The sequence below is a fragment of the Amblyomma maculatum genome, chromosome 1, assembly GCF_055883805.1.
Source record: "Amblyomma maculatum isolate TAMU_Amacu chromosome 1, ASM5588380v1, whole genome shotgun sequence".
Lineage (NCBI taxonomy): Eukaryota > Metazoa > Arthropoda > Arachnida > Ixodida > Ixodidae > Amblyomma > Amblyomma maculatum.
The window spans coordinates 63,588,022-63,606,943 of record NC_139344.1 but is presented as its reverse complement, the minus strand read 5'-3'; the positions used below and the strand labels follow the sequence as shown (position 1 = coordinate 63,606,943).

At 47.8% G+C, this 18,922-nt stretch overlaps 25 non-coding genes across 25 annotated transcripts; all 25 read left to right on the top strand.

Annotated features, from left to right (window-relative positions):
* Window positions 1–2,849: 2,849 nt before the first annotated feature.
* Window positions 2,850–2,928, top strand: TRNAC-GCA (transfer RNA cysteine (anticodon GCA)). Its single transcript has one exon. It is a non-coding gene; the product is annotated as a tRNA-Cys (tRNA).
* Window positions 2,929–2,997: 69 nt separating this feature from the next.
* TRNAC-GCA (transfer RNA cysteine (anticodon GCA)) lies at window positions 2,998–3,069 on the top strand. Its single transcript has one exon. It is a non-coding gene; the product is annotated as a tRNA-Cys (tRNA).
* A 76-nt stretch (window positions 3,070–3,145) lies between these two features.
* On the top strand, window positions 3,146–3,217 carry TRNAC-GCA (transfer RNA cysteine (anticodon GCA)). Its single transcript has one exon. It is a non-coding gene; the product is annotated as a tRNA-Cys (tRNA).
* A 1,688-nt stretch (window positions 3,218–4,905) lies between these two features.
* Window positions 4,906–4,977, top strand: TRNAC-GCA (transfer RNA cysteine (anticodon GCA)). Its single transcript has one exon. It is a non-coding gene; the product is annotated as a tRNA-Cys (tRNA).
* Window positions 4,978–5,053: 76 nt separating this feature from the next.
* On the top strand, window positions 5,054–5,125 carry TRNAC-GCA (transfer RNA cysteine (anticodon GCA)). Its single transcript has one exon. It is a non-coding gene; the product is annotated as a tRNA-Cys (tRNA).
* A 76-nt stretch (window positions 5,126–5,201) lies between these two features.
* On the top strand, window positions 5,202–5,273 carry TRNAC-GCA (transfer RNA cysteine (anticodon GCA)). The gene has a single exon. It is a non-coding gene; the product is annotated as a tRNA-Cys (tRNA).
* A 76-nt stretch (window positions 5,274–5,349) lies between these two features.
* On the top strand, window positions 5,350–5,421 carry TRNAC-GCA (transfer RNA cysteine (anticodon GCA)). Its single transcript has one exon. It is a non-coding gene; the product is annotated as a tRNA-Cys (tRNA).
* Window positions 5,422–5,497: 76 nt separating this feature from the next.
* Window positions 5,498–5,569, top strand: TRNAC-GCA (transfer RNA cysteine (anticodon GCA)). The gene has a single exon. It is a non-coding gene; the product is annotated as a tRNA-Cys (tRNA).
* A 76-nt stretch (window positions 5,570–5,645) lies between these two features.
* On the top strand, window positions 5,646–5,717 carry TRNAC-GCA (transfer RNA cysteine (anticodon GCA)). Its single transcript has one exon. It is a non-coding gene; the product is annotated as a tRNA-Cys (tRNA).
* Window positions 5,718–5,793: 76 nt separating this feature from the next.
* On the top strand, window positions 5,794–5,865 carry TRNAC-GCA (transfer RNA cysteine (anticodon GCA)). The gene has a single exon. It is a non-coding gene; the product is annotated as a tRNA-Cys (tRNA).
* An 8,288-nt stretch (window positions 5,866–14,153) lies between these two features.
* TRNAC-GCA (transfer RNA cysteine (anticodon GCA)) lies at window positions 14,154–14,225 on the top strand. The gene has a single exon. It is a non-coding gene; the product is annotated as a tRNA-Cys (tRNA).
* A 76-nt stretch (window positions 14,226–14,301) lies between these two features.
* On the top strand, window positions 14,302–14,373 carry TRNAC-GCA (transfer RNA cysteine (anticodon GCA)). The gene has a single exon. It is a non-coding gene; the product is annotated as a tRNA-Cys (tRNA).
* A 76-nt stretch (window positions 14,374–14,449) lies between these two features.
* TRNAC-GCA (transfer RNA cysteine (anticodon GCA)) lies at window positions 14,450–14,521 on the top strand. The gene has a single exon. It is a non-coding gene; the product is annotated as a tRNA-Cys (tRNA).
* A 76-nt stretch (window positions 14,522–14,597) lies between these two features.
* On the top strand, window positions 14,598–14,669 carry TRNAC-GCA (transfer RNA cysteine (anticodon GCA)). Its single transcript has one exon. It is a non-coding gene; the product is annotated as a tRNA-Cys (tRNA).
* A 76-nt stretch (window positions 14,670–14,745) lies between these two features.
* TRNAC-GCA (transfer RNA cysteine (anticodon GCA)) lies at window positions 14,746–14,817 on the top strand. Its single transcript has one exon. It is a non-coding gene; the product is annotated as a tRNA-Cys (tRNA).
* Window positions 14,818–14,893: 76 nt separating this feature from the next.
* TRNAC-GCA (transfer RNA cysteine (anticodon GCA)) lies at window positions 14,894–14,965 on the top strand. The gene has a single exon. It is a non-coding gene; the product is annotated as a tRNA-Cys (tRNA).
* A 76-nt stretch (window positions 14,966–15,041) lies between these two features.
* TRNAC-GCA (transfer RNA cysteine (anticodon GCA)) lies at window positions 15,042–15,113 on the top strand. Its single transcript has one exon. It is a non-coding gene; the product is annotated as a tRNA-Cys (tRNA).
* Window positions 15,114–15,189: 76 nt separating this feature from the next.
* TRNAC-GCA (transfer RNA cysteine (anticodon GCA)) lies at window positions 15,190–15,261 on the top strand. The gene has a single exon. It is a non-coding gene; the product is annotated as a tRNA-Cys (tRNA).
* Window positions 15,262–15,337: 76 nt separating this feature from the next.
* On the top strand, window positions 15,338–15,409 carry TRNAC-GCA (transfer RNA cysteine (anticodon GCA)). Its single transcript has one exon. It is a non-coding gene; the product is annotated as a tRNA-Cys (tRNA).
* Window positions 15,410–15,485: 76 nt separating this feature from the next.
* Window positions 15,486–15,557, top strand: TRNAC-GCA (transfer RNA cysteine (anticodon GCA)). The gene has a single exon. It is a non-coding gene; the product is annotated as a tRNA-Cys (tRNA).
* A 76-nt stretch (window positions 15,558–15,633) lies between these two features.
* TRNAC-GCA (transfer RNA cysteine (anticodon GCA)) lies at window positions 15,634–15,705 on the top strand. The gene has a single exon. It is a non-coding gene; the product is annotated as a tRNA-Cys (tRNA).
* A 76-nt stretch (window positions 15,706–15,781) lies between these two features.
* Window positions 15,782–15,853, top strand: TRNAC-GCA (transfer RNA cysteine (anticodon GCA)). Its single transcript has one exon. It is a non-coding gene; the product is annotated as a tRNA-Cys (tRNA).
* A 76-nt stretch (window positions 15,854–15,929) lies between these two features.
* Window positions 15,930–16,001, top strand: TRNAC-GCA (transfer RNA cysteine (anticodon GCA)). Its single transcript has one exon. It is a non-coding gene; the product is annotated as a tRNA-Cys (tRNA).
* A 76-nt stretch (window positions 16,002–16,077) lies between these two features.
* On the top strand, window positions 16,078–16,149 carry TRNAC-GCA (transfer RNA cysteine (anticodon GCA)). The gene has a single exon. It is a non-coding gene; the product is annotated as a tRNA-Cys (tRNA).
* Window positions 16,150–16,225: 76 nt separating this feature from the next.
* On the top strand, window positions 16,226–16,297 carry TRNAC-GCA (transfer RNA cysteine (anticodon GCA)). The gene has a single exon. It is a non-coding gene; the product is annotated as a tRNA-Cys (tRNA).
* The last annotated feature ends 2,625 nt before the right edge of the window (window positions 16,298–18,922 follow it).

The window sequence follows — 18,922 nt, the reverse complement described above, 5'->3', positions numbered from 1 at the left end:
GCGCAAACAAATATGGAGGTGCATGTCAATAAGGAGCGGAGCTAGCATTCGCCAAATATTCAACAAAATAATCACCCAGCTCAATATCGCTGTCAGCGGTATGACTTTATTTCAAGATCAAAAAACAGCGCGGCTACTTGGGACAAACAGAGGACGTTGAGGAGGAGCTAAAAAAGTTGCTCGCAGAGCAGCCGATAAGTGGTGCCGTGGGCTGGGAAGAATTTAAACAGGCAGTAAAACTGAAAGCAATTGAAAAAAGTAGTAAACTGCGATATGAACAGAAACAAAACGAAAAACACCTGTGTGAGCAACTAGAATCCCTTACTGGTATAGAATGCGCTCAACCAGGTACATTTTCCAAAGAACTAAGGAGCATCATGATACAGTTGGAAAGATTAGATACAGATAAGTACAGAGCGGCGGTTATTCGCGCACGGTCTGAGAAGCTGTGGGCCGCTGAAGCACCTACAAAGCGTGCTTTATCGGACGAAAAGCGATACGCGAGCCGTAAGGAAATACGGAAAATACGAAGTGGGAATGATGTTTCGTCGGACGGCAGTGTTATCAAACATGTAATTGTCGGTCATTTCAAAGACCTACTTGGTCACCCGCGAAAAATGGTAGGGGATTTTGAAGCAGAATTTTTGCCTCTAATGCCCAATTTTGATGATGAAGAAAAGGAACGACTAGAAATGCCAATTTGCGTCGAAGAAATAGAGGACGCAATAGACGCTCTGCCAGCTGGTAAAGCACCGGGCCCTGATGGATTAGGGGCGTCCTTTTATAAAATGTTTAAGCCAATGATAGCTCACCTACTCCTGAAGGTTATCAATGAAGCTTATGAGCAAAACCGTGTTCCACTGTCCTTCAGAACTTCTCATATCATACTGATTCCGAAAACTGAGGAGCCGGAAAAGCGTTTGCTGGTGGGGTCTTATCGCCCGATAAGCCTCACCAACGTTGATTATAAAATATTTATGAAAGTGTTGGCAAGACGACTGCAATGTGTGATAACAAAGCTGGTCGGCACGCATCAGACTTGTGGCATAAAGGGACGGAGCATCGCCACGAACATTCACGTAGCGCGAGGCGTACTAGAATGTTGTGACGCACTTGGTGACCGTGTGGCAATGATCCAACTGGATCTCGCAAAAGCATTTGACCGGGTGCCGCATGATGTGCTGTTTGCCATACTGGATCACTCCAATGTTGGGGATTTAATAACAGACAGCGTCAGAATGGCGTATGCCAACTGCACAACGCGAATTATAGTGAACGGAGAACTGACCGAAAGCCTGCAAGTGCGGCCGTCAGTTAGGCAGGGCTGTCCCATGTCGCCCCTGTTGTTTGCACTCTACCTTGAGCCTCTTTGCTTGGCTATCCGAAATAATGAGAGCGTAACGGGCTTCAGGCTACAGTCAGCGCATGTTAAAATATTGACCTATGCCGATGATATATCGGTTTTCTGTTCAGATAAAGATAGCATCTGTGAAGCCACAAATGTAGTCCACAAGTATTGTCAGTCTACGGGGGCGTTAATAAACTGGGAAAAGAGCTATGGCTTCTGGAACGGCAGTTGGGAAGACACGCCAGAGTACTACTCTCGACTGCAGTGGTCAACGATTCCTACAACGTATCTAGGTGTACCTCTTCAAGCATACCGGGACCCTGATTCGTATTGGAGAGATGAAACTTTAAATGCAAAAGAAAAGGCTGATGCGTGGCAAGGAAGGCAATTATCTGTATTTGCGCGGGCTACCGTGTGCAATTTATTTCTCACTGCAAAAATATGGTATGTCATGAATGTGCTCAGTGCCTCTCGGCACTGAGCACATTCATGACATACCATATTCATGACATACCATATTCAGCACATTTGGACACAGACGTGGGAAAGAACCAGTCGGACAAACTTGTTCCTGTCTGCAAAAAAAGGTGGGCTAGGCCTTGCACATTTGTTTTTGAGGCAAGTCGTCTCACGATTTATGTTTCAGCGAAATCAAAATGGCATGTTCCTGCGCACAGTTGTGCAACTCCGACTGTGCAGACTCCTTCCAGGATATGTGGTATGCTCTTGTCATGCTATGGGTGGGGCTGTGAGAGGGTACCTACGCGAAGTGGTACTTGCATACGGGATGCTGCATGCGCGATTTTCGATGCAATACTTGAGTGATGTGACGCGGAAAAAAACGTACTCAGATTTATTGGATGCAATGATTCCGGTTCCACTTTACCGTTTGCCATTATGTGGAGGCCCAGGAGGAGATATTTTGCACAGAGTGAAGAGAATGCCGGTGTTACCCTCGGTCAAATCCTTTTTCTTTAAACTTCATACTAACACGTTATCAGTAAAAACATGGCTTCATGAAAAAGGTCTTTTTGTACCCTGGACGACTAACTGTTACCTATGTAAGAAAGCTGAAACCATAGAACACGTACTCCTGGATTTTTGGGATCCCATCTTTTTCTGGGATGTGCTTCAAAGGACTTTGAAAAAAGAATTACCCCTAGATATGTACGGCATAAGATTCCTTCCGGTTTTACACGCTGACAATAGTCCACTGGATACGATTATGCTCCTCGGCCTCCACAGCTTGTGGAAAACGCGAATGCAGTTCAACAATGCAGATGTTCATGTGCGCCCTGTGCGGGAACATTTTATAGAAAGTGTTGTACGTTTGAAGGAAGTGTATCGAACACTCCCCGAACCACCAGAATGGATAGACCACCTTAACAGCTTGGTAGAGATGAATAAATTTTAACGCGTCGTGTCCGCTAAAGGTTTGCTGACACGTTTTATCACTTTTGTATGTTGTGTATTGTGTGTCGAAGCCGGCAATAAAGAAAAATAGGGTATAGCTCAGTGGTAGAGCATTCGACTGCAGATCGAGAGGTCCCCGGTTCAAACCCGGATGCCCCCTTCGCGATTGTTTTATTCTTCTGCTAACGCTGTTTGTGTTCTTTATAGTAGCAGCTCGAGCCCTTGTTCTATGTGCTGGGGGTATAGCTCAGTGGTAGAGCACTCGACTGCAGATCGAGAGGTCCCCGTTTCAAACCCGGATGCCCCCTTCGCGATTGTTTTATTCTTCTGCTAACGCTGTTTGTGCTCTTTATAGTAGCAGCTCGAGCCCTTGTTCTATGTGCTGGGGGTATAGCTCAGTGGTAGAGCACTCGACTGCAGATCGAGAGGTCCCCGTTTCAAACCCGGGTGCCCCCTTCGCGATTGTTTTATTCTTCTGCTAACGCTGTTTGTGTTCTTTATAGTAGCAGCTCGAGCCCTTGTTCTATGTGCTGGGGGTATAGCTCAGTACGACGTTCGGTGCGCCAAGGTTGCCCCCTCAGCCCTCTTTTGTTCGGCATTTATATTGAAACGTTGTGTTTAAGCATCCTACAAAACAATGACATTGATGGTTTTCGACTGCAGGAGTCAGAAGTCAAATTGTTGGCTTACGCAGACGACGTTGCGGTTTTTTGTGTAAATAAGGAGAGTATAAAGAGGACAGTGGATGTGGTAAAACATTTTAGCAAAGTCACAGGGAGTAAAGTTAACTGGGGTAAGTGCCTGGGATTTTGGCACGGAGAATGGCAGCTGACCCCCGACACTTTTGCTAATGTGTCGTGGGTTACAACGCCTGCAAAGTACTTGGGTGTGCCCTTGAAATTTTACAAGGAAAGCGAGCCATACTGGCGAGAGCAGGTCAAAGAAACCAGTGAAAAAGCGGAGAAATGGAAAAGCGCTCAATTATCAATATTTGCAAGAGCCGCAGTTTGCAACCTGTTTTTAATTAGTAAGTTATGGTATGTTATGCAAGTGTTGCATTGCTCCCGTGTAAATGTGCAAAAATTGCATCGAGTTTTTGCGGTGTTTGTTTGGGCCTCGAGTTGGGAGAGGTGCAGTCGGACAAATTTGTTCCGGCAGGTGAAGCATGGGGGGCTTGGTCTGGGTCATTTGTTTGTGCGACAGATTGTCAACCGGTTTATGTTTTTTAGGGATGCCAGTGATCCATTCCTGCGCACAGTGTGTCAACAGAGACTTGGTCGAGCGTTGCCTGATTTCGTAGTGTATACTCAATGTATGCCTGGTTCTCTGTTTGGCTTCTTTAGAGAAATTGTTTTGAGTGTGAAATTCTTAAGCGCACGTTTTTCGAAAGAGTATTTAAGTAATGTTAACAGGAGAACATTATACAAGGATGTTTGTGAAGTGGTGTTCCCGGTGCCCTTGTACCGAGCTTTATACTATGGAGGCACAGGAAGTAATGTACTAAAACGCGTAAAGAAAATGCAAGTTGCTCCGGGAGCTAAAACGTTTTTCTTTATGCTGCATACCGGTACTTTGAGTGTAAAATCATTTATGGAGGAGAAGGGTATGTTCCTACCGTGGGGGGCCCAATGTCTCATCTGCAAACAACCAGAGACAATAGATCACGTGTTTTTGCATTGCTGGGAGGGGGTATATTTGTGGGATGTTCTGCAAAGGACAATAAAAAAACAGTTGCCACTTGATTCCCATGGCATTAGGTACTTGCCATTGGATAACCACGATGATATGCCGTTAGACCAGGTTATGTTAATGTGCCTCCACAGTATATGGCGCGCACGAATGGCTGGTTATCACTGCGATCCAGATGCACGGCCAGCCCGCATGTATTTCCGTGAAAGTGTGCAGCGATGGCTCGACGTGCTTAAATTGCAACCATGTGCTCCTGAGTGGCTGTCAAAGCTGGAACCTTTGACGGTGCTCAAGGAATTTTAAACGTGACAATGCCTGCCCCTCAGTGGGTGTTAGGCAACGCTAGCTACCTTTGTGTACATATATTATTCCTTTTTTTCCTGTTGTTTTGAGTTCCAGTGCGGTGTATTTGTGTCAAAGCCAGGCAATAAAGAAAAAAAAAAAAAAAAAAAAAAGGGGGTATAGCTCAGTGGTAGAGCATTCGACTGCAGATCGAGAGGTCCCCGTTTCAAACCCGGGTGCCCCCTTCGCGATTGTTTTATTCTTCTGCTAACGCTGTTTGTGTTCTTTATAGTAGCAGCTCGAGCCCTTGTTCTATGTGCTGGGGGTATAGCTCAGTGGTAGAGCACTCGACTGCAGATCGAGAGGTCCCCGTTTCAAACCCGGGTGCCCCCTTCGCGATTGTTTTATTCTTCTGCTAACGCTGTTTGTGTTCTTTATAGTAGCAGCTCGAGCCCTTGTTCTATGTGCTGGGGGTATAGCTCAGTGGTAGAGCACTCGACTGCAGATCGAGAGGTCCCCGTTTCAAACCCGGATGCCCCCTTCGCGATTGTTTTATTCTTCTGCTAACGCTGTTTGTGCTCTTTATAGTAGCAGCTCGAGCCCTTGTTCTATGTGCTGGGGGTATAGCTCAGTGGTAGAGCACTCGACTGCAGATCGAGAGGTCCCCGTTTCAAACCCGGGTGCCCCCTTCGCGATTGTTTTATTCTTCTGCTAACGCTGTTTGTGTTCTTTATAGTAGCAGCTCGAGCCCTTGTTCTATGTGCTGGGGGTATAGCGCAGTGGTAGAGCATTCGACTGCAGATCGAGAGGTCCCCGTTTCAAACCCGGGTGCCCCCTTCGCGATTGTTTTATTCTTCTGCTAACGCTGTTTGTGTTCTTTATAGTAGCAGCTCGAGCCCTTGTTCTATGTGCTGGGGGTATAGCTCAGTGGTAGAGCACTCGACTGCAGATCGAGAGGTCCCCGTTTCAAACCCGGGTGCCCCCTTCGCGATTGTTTTATTCTTCTGCTAACGCTGTTTGTGTTCTTTATAGTAGCAGCTCGAGCCCTTGTTCTATGTGCTGGGGGTATAGCTCAGTGGTAGAGCACTCGACTGCAGATCGAGAGGTCCCCGTTTCAAACCCGGGTGCCCCCTTCGCGATTGTTTTATTCTTCTGCTAACGCTGTTTGTGTTCTTTATAGTAGCAGCTCGAGCCCTTGTTCTATGTGCTGGGGGTATAGCTCAGTTACTTGGTGACTACAACTGTGTGTGCGCAGCTGTGGACCGAGCGGCGAAGTGTAAACCTCGAAGAGACAGAAGCTCCGAGCTGTTGAATGCACTTGTGCATGAGTATGGCCTTGAGGATGTTGGTAGTGTGTTCTCCACTGGAAACCAGCCAGAGTTCACGCACTTTCAGCGTGACAGCCATGCTAGATTGGACAGGGTGTATGCCTCGGTAGATCTTGTTTCCCTATGTACTGCATATGAGGTCAAACCTGTGTCTTTCAGCGATCATTGTCTCGTGAGTGCAGTGTTTGGTCGCAAAGGAAAGAAATCGCGCTTTAACTGGTACCTATGGAAAATGAATGCCAAACTTCTTGCCGATGAAGAGTTCCTTACGGAAGTTAAGACCGAGTTTGAAAATCGTCTTGCTATGCGACCAGTAAGTTTTGCAGAGGAATGGGACAGCTTCAAAGAGTGGGTCAAATTGAAATCCATAGAAAAGAGCAGTAAGGTGCGGCATAAAGAGAAAGAAAAAGAAAAAGAACTGAATGAACAACTCCAGTTTTTTTTGAGCATGGAAAGTTCAGTGCCAGGGCATTTCGCCAGTAAAATACGAGAGATAAAAAGTGAGTTGGAAACAATCGACAGCGAAAGATACACAGCGGCTGTCATACGTGCAAGGGCTGAAAAACTTTGGGCTGGAGAAGTTCCGACAAAACGAGCGCTAGCAGACGAGAAAAGATACGCCTGCCAGAAAGAAATAAGGAGTATAAGGTATGCCGGCCATATCACAGAAGACGCTAAAGATATTCAGCGTGCGGTAGCAGAGCACTTCGAAGAACTGCTTAGCGCTAAGCCTCAGACTGTAGGCGGCTTTCAAACAGATTTTCTGAGAGTGATGCATGCACTGGATGACGAAAGTAAAGCGCGCCTAGAAACACCGATAACGTTGCAGGAGATAGTATCTGCAATAGATGACCTGACAACTGGGAAGGCCCCTGGGCCGGATGGCCTAAGCGCTGCCTTCTTTAAAACGTTTCAGCAGTATGCGGCTCAGTTTTTGCTCTGTGTAATCACTGAAGCTTATGAACGTAATACTGTCCCATTGTCTTTCTGTACATCGCACATTGTTCTAATACCCAAGACAGATGATCCGGAGAAACGTCTGTTGGTGGGGTCATATCGACCGATTAGCCTCACCAATGTTGACTACAAGGTGTACATGAAGGTTTTAGCAAAACGACTGCAAAGCGTAATAAAGCAATTGGTTGGGTCTCATCAAACGTGCGGCATCAAGGGTCGATCCATTGCCACGAATATACATGTCGCAAGAACCGTACTAGAATGTGTTGATGCACTCGGTGGTCAGATAGCCATGATGCAGTTAGATTTGGCGAAAGCCTTTGACCGTGTTTCTCACGAAATTCTGTTTTCCATTTTGGAGCATTCTAACCTTGGTGACGTCATAGTGGAGGGTGTTAAAATGGCGTATGCGAACTGCACGACCCGTATTATAGTGAATGGTGAACTGACTGACAGCATCGCAGTACGTTCATCGGTAAGGCAGGGCTGCCCACTCTCACCCCTGCTGTTTGCACTGTATTTAGAGCCACTTTGCTTGGCTATCATTGATAGCGATCGCATTTTAGGGTTCAAGCTGCAATCAGCACACGTGAAAATGCTAGCATATGCCGATGACATAGCAGTGTTTTGTGCAACTAGAAAGAGCATTTGTGAAGCCACGAGTGTCGTCCAAACATTTTGTGATCAAACGGGATGTAAGATCAATTGGGAGAAAAGCTCTGGGTTTTGGCACGGTGATTGGGACGTGACACCTGATTTCTTCTGTAAGCTGCGATGGTCTGCTCTCCCAACACGATATCTATGCGTGCCTTTAGAATGTTATCAAGATCCCAACGTGCACTGGATGGAAGAAACATCCAGAGCGAAAGAAAAAGCGGATGCCTGGCAAGGAAGGCAACTCTCAATATTTTCGCGCGCTTCTATTTGCAATGTTTTTCTTATTTCGAGGCTGTGGTACCTCATGAATGTGTTGTGTGTCTCACGAACCTCAATTCAGAAACTGCACCGCGTTTTTGCTGTTTTTATTTGGGCATCCACATGGGAAAAAACCGCCCGGACGAATTTGTTTATTTCTGTTAAAAGGGGCGGGCTTGGCCTTGCACATCTGTTCTTGCGTCAGGTGGTTTCGCGATTTATATTCCTCCGTGATCAAAAAGATACCTTTTTAAGAACCGTGATGCAAGTGCGATTACAGAGGCTGCTCCCTGAATGGATTGTGTCTTGTGAAAACATGCCTGGTACTGTGACTGGCTACCTGCGCGAGGTTGTTTTTTCGTGCAAGTTGCTTGAAGTGCGGTTTTCTTTTGATTACCTTTACAACGTTCCTAGAAAAAAACTGTATAAAGATCTCATTGACGTGATGCTGCCGGTGCCTTTTTACCGGGCATTACACTGTGGAGGCCCAGGGCAGGACGTTTTGAAAAGAGTTAAGAAGATGCCCGTGAGGCCATCAGCTAAAACATTCCTTTTCAAACTTCACTCTAATACGCTCCCTGTTAAAACCTGGCTGAATGAAAAAGGTATCTTCGTCCCATGGACAACAAATTGCCTGTTGTGCAAAAAACCGGAAACAATTGAACACGTTTTCTTACAGTGTTGGGATGCTGTATTTCTATGGGACGTCCTCCAAAGGACAATTAAAAAGGAGCTTCCATTAACTCCTTACGGTATAAGATTTCTACCAGTGCAGAACGATGATGCACCTTATGATTTAATTATGCTTCTTGGCCTCCATAGTTTGTGGAAAACACGAATGCAGGTGCGTCATGCAGATATGGATACACGATCTTCGCGTGAAAACTTTATTGAAAGTGCTGTTTATATACGTGATACTTTCATGAGGCAGCAGGATCCGCCACAATGGCATTGTCTCTTTGATGAGTTAGTGCACTTGAAAAGATTTTAGCCACTTACGCGTTAGCTCAAGTGTAGTTGACGTTTTTTATCATGTGTATTTTTGTTTTGTGTTTCACGGCAATAAAGAAAAAAAAAAATAGCTCAGTGGTAGAGCATTCGACTGCAGATCGAGAGGTCCCCGTTTCAAACCCGGGTGCCCCCTTCGCGATTGTTTTATTCTTCTGCTAACGCTGTTTGTGCTCTTTATAGTAGCAGCTCGAGCCCTTGTTCTATGTGCTGGGGGTATAGCTCAGTGGGATTCTGCTTCCGGCCACGCCAGTGAACGGACGCAGGATGCAGGGCTCCTCAGGAGCGGCTTCAGCGGCCATGTCAGGCCGCGGTAACAGGACTGCTGAACAGGACAACACTTACCAGGTCGTTTTGCCTGCACTTCCAACAGGTCGGTTTGTTTTGAATACCGTTTTTTTGCACGCCGATATCAGGGCCCGCCCGTACCGGGTGGAAGATTTCCGGGATGCTTTAGCACAACACTCGCTAATCCCCGATGTTATCGCTATGGGGGCGTATCGGATGAGCCACGTCTGGGCCGTCACTCTCAAGGATACTGAAGCCGTCAACAAGATTGTCAGTGTAGGTGAGCTGTCTGTGAAAAACGGTCGCTGTTTGGTGATTGACCCGGCGAACCAGGACGTGCGACTCAAGCTTCACTGGCTACTACACAACGTGCCAGATGAAGATGTTCGTGCTGCATTTGCGCCTTACGGAAAGGTGTCGGAAGTTTCCCGGGAGCGTTGGCGTGTTAAAGGTATGCTAGAAAAGGGCTCTACAACTAGACTCGTAACGCTGAAGCTGAAAGCTGGCATGAAGCTCGACGACCTGCCGCATCAGTTGAATGTTAGCGGCGAGCTCGCGCTCGTCATTGTGCCAGGCAGACCCCCGTTGTGCCTACGCTGTCGGGGTACGGGTCACATCCGCAAAGAGTGCCGGGTTCCTCGCTGCGGAACCTGTCGACGGTTCGGGCATGAAGACAGCCAGTGTGCACGAACCTACGCTAGCATTGCTGGACCTGGGACCAGCGAAGACTCGTCCGAGTTAATTATGGACGAGGCGGATGCGGAGGAGGCTGCTGACATTAGAGGCCAGTCAACGAAACAGGACGCGCCTTCCATGACGGTTTTAACAAAGAATAAGGTGACGGTCTCAAATGAAATGAATGAAACTCGGCATGTCTTGAACGTACCATCCCAGGACCATGAAAGCGCATCAAAGGAAGTGTCAGAAGACGTAGCCAAATTTTCCGACGCTGAGGATCACCTCAGTACTGAGCCTTCCTTTACTGATGCCATGGAGGTTGGGCCGGAGACAGCAGCCTTAATTGCCGCGAAACGTCCGCATGAGGAAAGCGTGGAGGAGACTCAGCTGCCAGGCGGTGTTTGTGGTGAGCCGCCGCCGAAAACTTCTGGCATCCGAAGAGCCACGTTAAGACCGAAGCCGAACTTCTCGGCCGACACGCGGCAGGCGGGGAAACCGCCTCCGTAGTTTTTGTGGTGCCCTGAACGATTTGTGGGTCGGCTGCCTACCGACCAGCGTCAGGAACCTTCTGCAACCAAGTGGTGCGTGTGTGAGCAAAAATGAAACAATGTGCTTGGACTTCGTTTGAATGCATCCCGACATTCTGCTGGGAGGACATTACATGCATACATACGCCGCTGTTCGTCAGAAGCAGAAGCCATGCAACCATGAAGGTAGGCACCATGCGGGTACGGGCGTCTCTCTCTAATACATGACTCTCAAGCTTAATTCGCCGGTACATGTAGCTACTTTGAATGTCAGAGGACTGGGAGCGAGAAGGCGACAATGCCAACTCAGTCGCCTCCTTTTGGATAATGATATAGATATAGCAGCTGTGCAAGAGTCAAAGATTGAGAGCCAAGAAAGCACTGACTGTATGGTGGCTTCTTTTCAAACAAACTTTTATGTGTGTGTATGCCATTCTGTTGGTGTATCGGGTGGATGCCTTTTATTTATACGCAACACGCTGGGAGTAAGCGTAGAGTCCGTTTTTGCCTGTCCAAGCGGTCGGCTTTTGGTTACCGATTTTACCTACTCTAATTTATGCTGGCGTGTTGTGTGTGTGTATGCTCCCAATTCAGGATGTGAGCGTGAATTGTTTTTTGAGTCTATTGAGGTGTGGCTGAAGACTGACAAAATCTTGCTTGTACTTGGTGACTACAACTGTGTGTGCGCAGCTGTGGACCGAGCGGCGAAGTGTAAACCTCGAAGAGACAGAAGCTCCGAGCTGTTGAATGCACTTGTGCATGAGTATGGCCTTGAGGATGTTGGTAGTGTGTTCTCCACTGGAAACCAGCCAGAGTTCACGCACTTTCAGCGTGACAGCCATGCTAGATTGGACAGGGTGTATGCCTCGGTAGATCTTGTTTCCCTATGTACTGCATATGAGGTCAAACCTGTGTCTTTCAGCGATCATTGTCTCGTGAGTGCAGTGTTTGGTCGCAAAGGAAAGAAATCGCGCTTTAACTGGTACCTATGGAAAATGAATGCCAAACTTCTTGCCGATGAAGAGTTCCTTACGGAAGTTAAGACCGAGTTTGAAAATCGTCTTGCTATGCGACCAGTAAGTTTTGCAGAGGAATGGGACAGCTTCAAAGAGTGGGTCAAATTGAAATCCATAGAAAAGAGCAGTAAGGTGCGGCATAAAGAGAAAGAAAAAGAAAAAGAACTGAATGAACAACTCCAGTTTTTTTTGAGCATGGAAAGTTCAGTGCCAGGGCATTTCGCCAGTAAAATACGAGAGATAAAAAGTGAGTTGGAAACAATCGACAGCGAAAGATACACAGCGGCTGTCATACGTGCAAGGGCTGAAAAACTTTGGGCTGGAGAAGTTCCGACAAAACGAGCGCTAGCAGACGAGAAAAGATACGCCTGCCAGAAAGAAATAAGGAGTATAAGGTATGCCGGCCATATCACAGAAGACGCTAAAGATATTCAGCGTGCGGTAGCAGAGCACTTCGAAGAACTGCTTAGCGCTAAGCCTCAGACTGTAGGCGGCTTTCAAACAGATTTTCTGAGACTGATGCCTGCACTGGATGACGAAAGTAAAGCGCGCCTAGAAACACCGATAACGTTGCAGGAGATAGTATCTGCAATAGATGACCTGACAACTGGGAAGGCCCCTGGGCCGGATGGCCTAAGCGCTGCCTTCTTTAAAACGTTTCAGCAGTATGCGGCTCAGTTTTTGCTCTGTGTAATCACTGAAGCTTATGAACGTAATACTGTCCCATTGTCTTTCTCTACATCGCACATTGTTCTAATACCCAAGACAGATGATCCGGAGAAACGTCTGTTGGTGGGGTCATATCGACCGATTAGCCTCACCAATGTTGACTACAAGGTGTACATGAAGGTTTTAGCAAAACGACTGCAAAGCGTAATAAAGAAATTGGTTGGGTCTCATCAAACGTGCGGCATCAAGGGTCGATCCATTGCCACGAATATACATGTCGCAAGAACCGTACTAGAATGTGTTGATGCACTCGGTGGTCAGATAGCCATGATGCAGTTAGATTTGGCGAAAGCCTTTGACCGTGTTTCTCACGAAATTCTGTTTTCCATTTTGGAGCATTCTAACCTTGGTGACGTCATAGTGGAGGGTGTTAAAATGGCGTATGCGAACTGCACGACCCGTATTATAGTGAATGGTGAACTGACTGACAGCATCGCAGTACGTTCATCGGTAAGGCAGGGCTGCCCACTCTCACCCCTGCTGTTTGCACTGTATTTAGAGCCACTTTGCTTGGCTATCATTGACAGCGATCGCATTTTAGGGTTCAAGCTGCAATCAGCACACGTGAAAATGCTAGCATATGCCGATGACATAGCAGTGTTTTGTGCAACTAGAAAGAGCATTTGTGAAGCCACGAGTGTCGTCCAAACATTTTGTGATCAAACGGGATGTAAGATCAATTGGGAGAAAAGCTCTGGGTTTTGGCACGGTGATTGGGACGTGACACCTGATTTCTTCTGTAAGCTGCGATGGTCTGCTCTCCCAACACGATATCTAGGCGTGCCTTTAGAATGTTATCAAGATCCCAACGTGCACTGGATGGAAGAAACATCCAGAGCGAAAGAAAAAGCGGATGCCTGGCAAGGAAGGCAACTCAATATTTTTGCGCGCTTCTATTTGCAATGTTTTTCTTATTTCGAGGCTGTGGTACCTCATGAATGTGTTGTGTGTCTCGCGAACCTCAATTCAGAAAATGCACCGCGTTTTTGCTGTTTTTATTTGGGCATCCACATGGGAAAAAACCGCCCGGACGAATTTGTTTATTTCTGTTAAAAGGGGCGGGCTTGGCCTTGCACATCTGTTCTTGCGTCAGGTGGTTTCGCGATTTATATTCCTCCGTGATCAAAAAGATACCTTTTTAAGAACCGTGATGCAAGTGCGATTACAGAGGCTGCTCCCTGAATGGATTGTGTCTTGTGAAAACATGCCTGGTACTGTGACTGGCTACCTGCGCGAGGTTGTTTTTTCGTGCAAGTTGCTTGAAGTGCGGTTTTCTTTTGATTACCTTTACAACGTTCCTAGAAAAAAACTGTATAAAGATCTCATTGACGTGATGCTGCCGGTGCCTTTTTACCGGGCATTACACTGTGGAGGCCCAGGGCAGGACGTTTTGAAAAGAGTTAAGAAGATGCCCGTGAGGCCATCAGCTAAAACATTCCTTTTCAAACTTCACTCTAATACGCTCCCTGTTAAAACCTGGCTGAATGAAAAAGGTATCTTCGTCCCATGGACAACAAATTGCCTGTTGTGCAAAAAACCGGAAACAATTGAACACGTTTTCTTACAGTGTTGGGATGCTGTATTTCTATGGGACGTCCTCCAAAGGACAATTAAAAAGGAGCTTCCATTAACTCCTTACGGTATAAGATTTCTACCAGTGCAGAACGATGATGCACCTTATGATTTAATTATGCTTCTTGGCCTCCATAGTTTGTGGAAAACACGAATGCAGGTGCGTCATGCAGATATAGATACACGATCTTCGCGTGAAAACTTTATTGAAAGTGCTGTTTATATACGTGAAACTTTCATGAGGCAGCAGGATCCGCCACAATGGCATTGTCTTTTTGATGAGTTAGTGCACTTGAAAAGATTTTAGCCACTTACGCGTTAGCTCAAGTGTAGTTGACGTTTTTTATCATGTGTATTTTTGTTTTGTGTTTCACGGCAATAAAGAAAAAAAAAAAAAAAAAAAGGGGGTATAGCTCAGTGGTAGAGCATTCGACTGCAGATCGAGAGGTCCCCGTTTCAAACCCGGATGCCCCCTTCGCGATTGTTTTATTCTTCTGCTAACGCTGTTTGTGCTCTTTATAGTAGCAGCTCGAGCCCTTGTTCTATGTGCTGGGGGTATAGCTCAGTGGTAGAGCACTCGACTGCAGATCGAGAGGTCCCCGTTTCAAACCCGGGTGCCCCCTTCGCGATTGTTTTATTCTTCTGCTAACGCTGTTTGTGCTCTTTATAGTAGCAGCTCGAGCCCTTGTTCTATGTGCTGGGGGTATAGCTCAGTGGTAGAGCACTCGACTGCAGATCGAGAGGTCCCCGTTTCAAACCCGGGTGCCCCCTTCGCGATTGTTTTATTCTTCTGCTAACGCTGTTTGTGTTCTTTATAGTAGCAGCTCGAGCCCTTGTTCTATGTGCTGGGGGTATAGCTCAGTGGTAGAGCATTCGACTGCAGATCGAGAGGTCCCCGTTTCAAACCCGGGTGCCCCCTTCGCGATTGTTTTATTCTTCTGCTAACGCTGTTTGTGTTCTTTATAGTAGCAGCTCGAGCCCTTGTTCTATGTGCTGGGGGTATAGCTCAGTGGTAGAGCACTCGACTGCAGATCGAGAGGTCCCCGTTTCAAACCCGGGTGCCCCCTTCGCGATTGTTTTATTCTTCTGCTAACGCTGTTTGTGTTCTTTATAGTAGCAGCTCGAGCCCTTGTTCTATGTGCTGGGGGTATAGCTCAGTGGTAGAGCACTCGACTGCAGATCGAGAGGTCCCCGTTTCAAACCCGGATGCCCCCTTCGCGATTGTTTTATTCTTCTGCTAACGCTGTTTGTGCTCTTTATAGTAGCAGCTCGAGCCCTTGTTCTATGTGCTGGGGGTATAGCTCAGTGGTAGAGCACTCGACTGCAGATCGAGAGGTCCCCGTTTCAAACCCGGGTGCCCCCTTCGCGATTGTTTTATTCTTCTGCTAACGCTGTTTGTGTTCTTTATAGTAGCAGCTCGAGCCCTTGTTCTATGTGCTGGGGGTATAGCTCAGTGGTAGAGCATTCGACTGCAGATCGAGAGGTCCCCGTTTCAAACCCGGGTGCCCCCTTCGCGATTGTTTTATTCTTCTGCTAACGCTGTTTGTGTTCTTTATAGTAGCAGCTCGAGCCCTTGTTCTATGTGCTGGGGGTGTAGCTCAGTGGTAGAGCACTCGACTGCAGATCGAGAGGTCCCCGTTTCAAACCCGGGTGCCCCCTTCGCGATTGTTTTATTCTTCTGCTAACGCTGTTTGTGTTCTTTATAGTAGCAGCTCGAGCCCTTGTTCTATGTGCTGGGGGTATAGCTCAGTGGTAGAGCATTCGACTGCAGATCGAGAGGTCCCCGTTTCAAACCCGGATGCCCCCTTCGCGATTGTTTTATTCTTCTGCTAACGCTGTTTGTGCTCTTTATAGTAGCAGCTCGAGCCCTTGTTCTATGTGCTGGGGGTATAGCTCAGTGGTAGAGCACTCGACTGCAGATCGAGAGGTCCCCGTTTCAAGCCCGGGTGCCCCCTTCGCGATTGTTTTATTCTTCTGCTAACGCTGTTTGTGTTCTTTATAGTAGCAGCTCGAGCCCTTGTTCTATGTGCTGGGGGTATAGCTCAGTGGTAGAGCACTCGACTGCAGATCGAGAGGTCCCCGTTTCAAACCCGGGTGCCCCCTTCGCGATTGTTTTATTCTTCTGCTAACGCTGTTTGTGCTCTTTATAGTAGCAGCTCGAGCCCTTGTTCTATGTGCTGGGGGTATAGCTCAGTGGTAGAGCACTCGACTGCAGATCGAGAGGTCCCCGTTTCAAGCCCGGGTGCCCCCTTCGCGATTGTTTTATTCTTCTGCTAACGCTGTTTGTGTTCTTTATAGTAGCAGCTCGAGCCCTTGTTCTATGTGCTGGGGGTATAGCTCAGTGGTAGAGCACTCGACTGCAGATCGAGAGGTCCCCGTTTCAAACCCGGGTGCCCCCTTCGCGATTGTTTTATTCTTCTGCTAACGCTGTTTGTGTTCTTTATAGTAGCAGCTCGAGCCCTTGTTCTATGTGCTGGGGGTATAGCTCAGTGGTAGAGCACTCGACTGCAGATCGAGAGGTCCCCGTTTCAAACCCGGGTGCCCCCTTCGCGATTGTTTTATTCTTCTGCTAACGCTGTTTGTGCTCTTTATAGTAGCAGCTCGAGCCCTTGTTCTATGTGCTGGGGGTATAGCTCAGTGGGGCGCAGATTCTGCTTCCGGCCACGCCAGTGAACGGACGCAGGATGCAGGGCTCCTCAGGAGCGGCTTCAGCGGCCATGTCAGGCCGCGGTAACAGGACTGCTGAACAGGACAACACTTACCAGGTCGTTTTGCCTGCACTTCCAACAGGTCGGTTTGTTTTGAATACCGTTTTTTTGCACGCCGATATCAGGGCCCGCCCGTACCGGGTGGAAGATTTCCGGGATGCTTTAGCACAACACTCGCTAATCCCCGATGTTATCGCTATGGGGGCGTATCGGATGAGCCACGTCTGGGCCGTCACTCTCAAGGATACTGAAGCCGTCAACAAGATTGTCAGTGTAGGTGAGCTGTCTGTGAAAAACGGTCGCTGTTTGGTGATTGACCCGGCGAACCAGGACGTGCGACTCAAGCTTCACTGGCTACTACACAACGTGCCAGATGAAGATGTTCGTGCTGCATTTGCGCCTTACGGAAAGGTGTCGGAAGTTTCCCGGGAGCGTTGGCGTGTTAAAGGTATGCTAGAAAAGGGCTCTACAACTAGACTCGTAACGCTGAAGCTGAAAGCTGGCATGAAGCTCGACGACCTGCCGCATCAGTTGAATGTTAGCGGCGAGCTCGCGCTCGTCATTGTGCCAGGCAGACCCCCGTTGTGCCTACGCTGTCGGGGTACGGGTCACATCCGCAAAGAGTGCCGGGTTCCTCGCTGCGGAACCTGTCGACGGTTCGGGCATGAAGACAGCCAGTGTGCACGAACCTACGCTAGCATTGCTGGACCTGGGACCAGCGAAGACTCGTCCGAGTTAATTATGGACGAGGCGGATGCGGAGGAGGCTGCTGACATTAGAGGCCAGTCAACGAAACAGGACGCGCCTTCCATGACGGTTTTAACAAAGAATAAGGTGACGGTCTCAAATGAAATGAATGAAACTCGGCATTTCTTGAACGTACCATCCCAGGACCATGAAAGCGCATCAAAGGAAGTGTCAGAAGACGTAGCCAAATTTTCCGACGCTGAGGATCATCTCAGTACTGAGCCTTCCTTTACTGATGCCATGGAGGTTGGGCCGGAGACAGCAGCCTTAATTGCCGCGAAACGTCCGCATGAGGAAAGCGTGGAGGAGACTCAGCTGCCAGGCGGTGTTTGTGGTGAGCCGCCGCCGAAAACTTCTGGCATCCGAAGAGCCACGTTAAGACCGAAGCCGAACTTCTCGGCCGACACGCGGCAGGCGGGGAAACCGCCTCCGTAGTTTTTGTGGTGCCCTGAACGATTTGTGGGTCGGCTGCCTACCGACCAGCGTCAGGAACCTTCTGCAACCAAGTGGTGCGTGTGTGAGCAAAAATGAAACAATGTGCTTGGACTTCGTTTGAATGCATCCCGACATTCTGCTGGGAGGACATTACATGCATACATACGCCGCTGTTCGTCAGAAGCAGAAGCCATGCAACCATGAAGGTAGGCACCATGCGGGTACGGGCGTCTCTCTCTAATACATGACTCTCAAGCTTAATTCGCCGTTACATGTAGCTACTTTGAATGTCAGAGGACTGGGAGCGAGAAGGCGACAATGCCAACTCAGTCGCCTCCTTTTGGATAATGATATAGATATAGCAGCTGTGCAAGAGTCAAAGATTGAGAGCCAAGAAAGCACTGACCGTATGGTGGCTTCTTTTCAAACAAACTTTTATGTGTGTGTATGCCATTCTGTTGGTGTATCGGGTGGATGCCTTTTATTTATACGCAACACGCTGGGAGTAAGCGTAGAGTCCGTTTTTGCCTGTCCAAGCGGTCGGCTTTTGGTTACCGATTTTACCTACTCTAATTTATGCTGGCGTGTTGTGTGTGTGTATGCTCCCAATTCAGGATGTGAGCGTGAATTGTTTTTTGAGTCTATTGAGGTGTGGCTGAAGACTGACAAAATCTTGCTTGTACTTGGTGACTACAACTGTGTGTGCGCAGCTGTGGACCGAGCGGCGAAGTGTAAACCTCGAAGAGACAGAAGCTCCGAGCTGTTGAATGCACTTGTGCATGCGTATGGCCTTGAGGATGTTGGTAGTGTGTTCTCCACTGGAAACCAGCCAGAGTTCACGCACTTTCAGCGTGACAGCCATGCTAGATTGGACAGGGTGTATGCCTCGGTAGATCTTGTTTCCCTATGTACTGCATATGAGGTCAAACCTGTGTCTTTCAGCGATCATTGTCTCGTGAGTGCAGTGTTTGGTCGCAAAGGAAAGAAATCGCGCTTTAACTGGTACCTATGGAAAATGAATGCCAAACTTCTTGCCGATGAAGAGTTCCTTACGGAAGTTAAGACCGAGTTTGAAAATCGTCTTGCTATGCGACCAGTAAGTTTTGCAGAGGAATGGGACAGCTTCAAAGAGTGGGTCAAATTGAAATCCATAGAAAAGAGCAGTAAGGTGCGGCATAAAGAGAAAGAAAAAGAAAAAGAACTGAATGAACAACTCCAGTTTTTTTTGAGCATGGAAAGTTCAGTGCCAGGGCATTTCGCCAGTAAAATACGAGAGATAAAA